Raw genomic sequence first — 6239 nt, 5'->3', positions numbered from 1 at the left:
CACATCCTGTCAACACTTAGTGTTGTCTTCTTTATTCTAGCCATCTTAGTGCATATAAAGTAGTATTTCATTGTGTTTTTTTTTTTTTTTTGCGGTACACGGGCCTCTCACTGTTGTGGCCTCTCCCGTTGAGGAGCACAGGCTCCGGATGCGCAGGCTCAACAGCCATGGCTCACAGGCCTAGCTGCTCCACGGCATGTGGGATCTTCCCGGACCGGGGCACGAACCCGTGTCCCCTGCATTGGCAGGTGGACTCTCAACCACTGCGCCACCAGGGAAGCCCTTCATTGTGGCTTTGATTTGTATTTCCCTAATGACTACTGCTGTTGAGCATTCTTTTCATATGAGTATTAGTAATTTGCATATTTTCTTTGGAGAAATGTCTATTCAAATCATTTGCCCATTTAAAAATTGCTTTATTGATCTTTTTCTTATTAACTTGTAAGAGTCCTTATATATTCTGGATATAAATCCCTTACCTGATATAGGACTTGCAGTTATCTCCCATTCAGTGGGTCATCTTTTTACTTTATAATATCATTTGTAGCACAAGCTTTATTTTATTTTTTTAATTAAAAAAATATCTTTATTGGAGTATAATTGCCTTACAATGTTGTTAGTCTCTGTTGTACAACAAAGTGAATCAGCTATGAGTATACATATATCCCCATATCCTTTCCCTCGTGAGCCTCCCTCCCACCCTCCCTATCCCACCCCTCTAGGTCGTAACAAAGCATCGTGCTGATCTCCCTTTGCTATGTAGCAGCTTCCCACTAGCCATCCATTTTACATTTGGTAGTGTATATATGTCAAGGCTACTGTCACTTCGTCCCAGCTTTCCCTTCCCCTGCTGTGTCCTCAAGTCCGTTCTCTACGTCTACGTCTTTATTCCTGCTCTGCCACTGGTTCATCGGTACCATTTTTTTAGATTCCATATATGTGCGTTTGCATACGGTATTTGTTTTTCTCCTTCTGACTTACTTCACTGTGTATGACAGACTCTAGTTTCATCCACCTCATTATAAATAACTTAAACTCATTCCTTTTTATGGCTGAGTGATATTCCATTGTACATATGTACCACATCTTCATCCATTCGTCTGTCAGTGGACATTTTGGTTGCTTCCATTTCCTGGCTATTGTAAATAGTGCTGCAATGAACATTGGGGTACATGTATCTTTTTGAATTATGCTTTTCTCAGGGTATATGCCCGGTAGTGCGATTGCTGGGTCACATGATAGTTCTATTTTAAGTTTTTTAAGGAACCTCCATACTGTTCTCCATAGTGGCTGTATCAATTTACATTCCCACCAACAGTGCAAGAGGGTTCCCTTTTCTCCACACCCTCTACAGCATTTATTGCTTGTAGATTTTTTGATGATGGCCCTTCTGACCAGTGTGAGGTGATACCTCATTGTGGTTTTGATTTGTATTTCTCTAATGATTAGTGATGCTGAGCATCTTTTCATGTGTTTGTTGGCAATCTGTATGTCTTCTTTGGAGAAATGTCTATTTAGGTCTTCTGCCCATCTTTGGATTGGAGCACAACAGTTTTAAATTTTATGAAGTCAAAAGTATTTTGGCTATTCTATTGTACTTCCTTGGCCTTTTCATATAGTTGAGTCATGATTTTCAAAAATTTACTCTCCTATGCTCTCACTCCCTCATTCAAGAACACCGGAATCCCAACTAACTGCTGAACAATCATTGACAGACATTGGAACTCACCAAAAAAGCTACCCCACATGCAAAGCCCAAGGAGAAGCTGCAATGAGATGGTAGGAGGGGTGCTATCACAATAAAATCAAATCCCATAACTGCTGGGTGGGTGACTCACAAACTGGAAAACACTTATACCACAGAAGTCCACCCACTGGAGTTAAGGTTCTGAGCCACACATCAGGCTTCCCAACCTGGGGGTCTGGCAACGGGAGGAGGAATTCCTAGAGAATCAGCCTTTGAAGGCTAGCGGGATTTGATTGCAGGACTTTGGCAGGACTGGAGGAAAGAGGGACTCCACTCTTGGAGGGTGTACACAAAGTAGTGTGCTCATTGGGTCCCAGGGGAAGGAGCAGTGAGCCCACAGGTGACTGAACCAGACCTACCTGCTAGTGTTGGAGGGTCTCCTGAAGAGGTGGATGGCGGCTGTGGCTCACCAAGGGACAAGGACACTGGCAGCAGAAGGTCTGGGAAGTACTCCTTGGTGTGAGCCCTCCCAGGGTCCGCCATTAGCCCCACCAAACAGCCCAGGTAGGCTCCAGCATTGGATCGTCTCAGGCCAGACAACCAACAGGGAGGGAACCCAGCCCCGCCCATCAGCAGAGAAGCAGATTAAAGTTTTACTGAGCTGTGACCACCAAAGCAACAGCCAGCTCTACCCACCACCAGTCCCTCCCATCAGGAAACTTCCACAAGCCTCTTAGCCTCATCCACCAGAGAGCAGACAGCAGAAGCAAGAAGAACTACAATCCTGCAGCCTGTGGAACAAAAACCATATTCACAGAAAGACAGACAAGATGAAAAGGCAGAGGGCTATGTACCAGATGAAGGAACAAGATAAAACCCTAGAAAAACAACTAAATGAAATGGAAATAGGCAATCTTACAGAAAAAGAATTCAGAATAATGATAGTGAAGATGATCCAGGACCTCGGAAAAAGAATGGAGGCAAAGATCGAGAAGATGCAAGAAATGTTTAACAAAGATCTAGAAGAATTAAACAACAAACAAACAGAGATGAACAATACAATAACTGAAATGAAAAATACACTAGAAGGAATCAATAGCAGAATAACTGAGGCAGAAGAACGGATAAGTGACCTGGAAGACAGAATGGTGGAATTCACTGCTGCAGAACAGAATAAAGAAAAAAGAATGAAAAGAAATGAAGATCGCCTAGGAGACCTCTGGGACATTTAATGCAACAACATTCGCATTATAGGGATCCCAGAAGGAGAAGAGAGAGGGAAAGGTCCTGAGAAAATATTTGAAGAGATTATAGTCGAAAACTTCCCTAACATGGGAAAGGAAAGAGTCACCCAAGTCCAGGAAGCACAGAGAATCCCATACAGGATAAACCCAAGGAGAAACATGCCAAGACACACAGTAATCAAACTGGCAAAAATTAAAGACAAAGAAAAATTACTGAAAGCAGCAAGGCAAAAATGACAAATAACATAAAAGGGAACTCCCATAAGGTTAATAGCTGATTTCTCAGCAGAAACTCTACAAGCCAGAAGGGAGTGGCATGACATATTTAAAGTCATGAAAGGGAAGAACCTACAACCAAAGTTACTCTACCCAGCAAGGATCTCATTGAGATTCGATGGAGAAATCAAAAGCTTTGCAGACAGGCAAAAGCTAAGAGAATTCAGCACCACCAAAACGGCTCTACAACAAATGCTAAAGGAACTTCTCAATAAAACTGTCACTGTTTGCAGATGACATGATACTATACATAGAGAATCCTAAAGATGCCACCAGAAAACTAGTAGAGCTAATCAATGAATTTGGTAAAGTTGCAGGATACAAAATTAATGCACAGAAATCTCTTGCATTCCTATACACTAATGATGAAAAATCTGAAAGAGAAATTAAGGAAACACTCCCATTTACCATTGCAACAAAAAGAATAAAATACCTAGGAATAAACCTACCTAGGGAGACAAAAGACCTGTATGCAGAAGAGTATAAGACACTGATGAAAGAAATTAAAGATGATACTAACAGATGGAGAGATATACCATGTTCTTGGATTGGAAGAATAAACATTATGAAAATGACTATACTACTCAAAGCAATCTACAGATTCAATGCAATCCCTATCAAATTACCAGTGGCATTTTTTACAGAACTAGAACAAAAAATCTTAAAATTTGTATGGAGACACAAAAGACCCTGAATAGCCAAAGCAGTCTTGAGGGAAAAAAACGGAGCTGGACAAATCAGACTCCCTGACTTCACACTATACTACAAAGCTACAGTAATCAAGACAATATGGCACTGGCACAAAAACAGAAATACAGATCAATGGAACAGGATAGAAAGCCCAGAGATAAACTCACGCACCTATGGTCAACTAATCTATGACAAAGGAGGCAAGGATATACAATGGAGAAAAAACAGCCTCTTCAATAAGTGGTGCTGGGAAAACTGGACAGCTACATGTAAAAGAATTAAATTAGAACACTCACTAACACCATACACAAAAATAAACTCAAAATGGATTAGAGACCTAAGTGTAAGACAGGGCACTATAAAACTCTTAGAGGAAAACATAGGAAGAACACTCTTTGACATAAATCACAGCAAGATCTTTTTTGACCCACCTCCTAGAGTAATGGAGATAAAAACAAAAATAAACAAATGGGACCTAATGAAACTTAAAAGCTTTTGCACAGCAAAGGAAACCATAAACAAGACGAAAAGACAGCCCTCAGAACGGGAGAAAATATTTGCAAATGAATCATCAGAGAAAGGATTAATCTCCAAAACATATAAACAGCTCATGTGGCTCAGTATTAAAAAAAACAAACAACCCGATCCAAAAATGGGCAGAAGACCTAAAGAGACATTTCTCCAAAGAAGACATACCGATGGCCAAAAAGCACATGAAAAGCTGCTCAACATCACTAATTAGAGAAATGCAAATCAAAACTACAATGAGGTATCACCTCACACCAGTTAGAACAGGCATCATCAGAAAATCTACACAGAAGAAATGCTGGAGAGGGTGTGGAGAAAAGGGAACCCTCTTGCACTGTTGGTGGGAATGTAAATTGATACAGCCACTATGGAGAAGAGTATGGAGGTTCCTTAAAAAACTAAAAATAGAATTACCATATGACCCAGCAATCCCACTACCGGGCATATACCCAGAGAAAACCATAATTCAAAAAGAAACATGCACCCCTATGTTCACTGCAGCACTATTTACAATAGCCCGGAAATGGAAGCAACCTAAATGCCCATCGACAGACGAATGGATAAAGAAGATGTGGTATATATATACAATGGGATATTACTCAGCCATAAAAAGGAACAAAACTGGGTCATTTGTAGAGATGTGGATGTCATACAGAGTGAAGTAAGTCAGAAAGAGAAAAACAAATATTGTATATTAACGCATATATGTGGAACCTAGAAAATGGTAGATGAACCGGTTTGCAGAGCAGAAATTGAGACAGAAGTAGAGAACAAATGTATGGACACCAAGCGGGGAAAGCGGCGGGGGTTGGGGCTTGAGGTGTGATGAATTGGGAGATTGGGATTGACATGTATACACTGTTGTGTATAAAATGGATGACTAATAAGAAAAAAAAACAGTAAAAAAAATTTACTCTCCTAATCTCTGGTGTTTTGTTTTTGGCCATGCCATGTGGGATCTTAGTTCCCCAACCAGGGATCAAACCCGATCCCCCTGCATTGGAAGCACAGAGTCTTAACCACTGGACCACCAGGGAAGTCCCTCTCTGTCTTTCAATTACTGTATTTAGATTGCTTACATTTAATGTATCGATGTGTTCTGACTTAAGTCTGCTATTTTATTTCATTTTGTTTGTTCCTCCTGGTGTTTCCTTTTGTCTTCCTGTGTTAATTGAATATATATATATATATATATATATATATATATATATATATTTTAGAATTGCATTCTGATTTATCTACAATGTTTTGAGTATATCTCTTTGTATAGATTTTTTGGGAGGTACTCTAAGTATTACATTATACATACATTACTTATCACAGTCTACTGTTTTTAATATTCTACCAGTTCAAATAAAGTATAGAAAACTAACCTCTCTTTAAGTCCCTTTACCCTCCCCTATTTATAATTGTTTTAAATATTTCTTCTATATACACTGCAAACCAAATCAATGTTATATACATATATATACATATATATACATATATATATATATATATATATATATTTGTTTCAACTGTCAAACATAATTTAGAAAACTTGAGTGCAGGAAGTCTGTTGTATTTACTAATATTTTTGCTCTTTCTATTGTGCTTTCATTCTTCCTGATAGTCTAAGTTTCCATCTTTCATCATTTCCTTTATATTTGAAGAATATTCTTCAGCAATTTTTATAGCAGATTTAGTGGTGACAATTCTTAGTTTTTCTACGTTTTCTGTAGTTTCCTTTCACTCCTGAAGGATAATTTCACCATATGTAGAATGGAATTGACAGTTCTTTTCTTTCGGCAATTGAAAAATATTGTGCCACTTCC

This window comes from Lipotes vexillifer, unplaced genomic scaffold, assembly GCF_000442215.2.
Source record: "Lipotes vexillifer unplaced genomic scaffold, Lipotes_vexillifer_v1.1 scaffold942, whole genome shotgun sequence".
In the NCBI taxonomy this organism is placed as follows: Eukaryota; Metazoa; Chordata; class Mammalia; order Artiodactyla; family Lipotidae; genus Lipotes; species Lipotes vexillifer.
Note: the sequence above shows the minus strand (reverse complement) of the source record.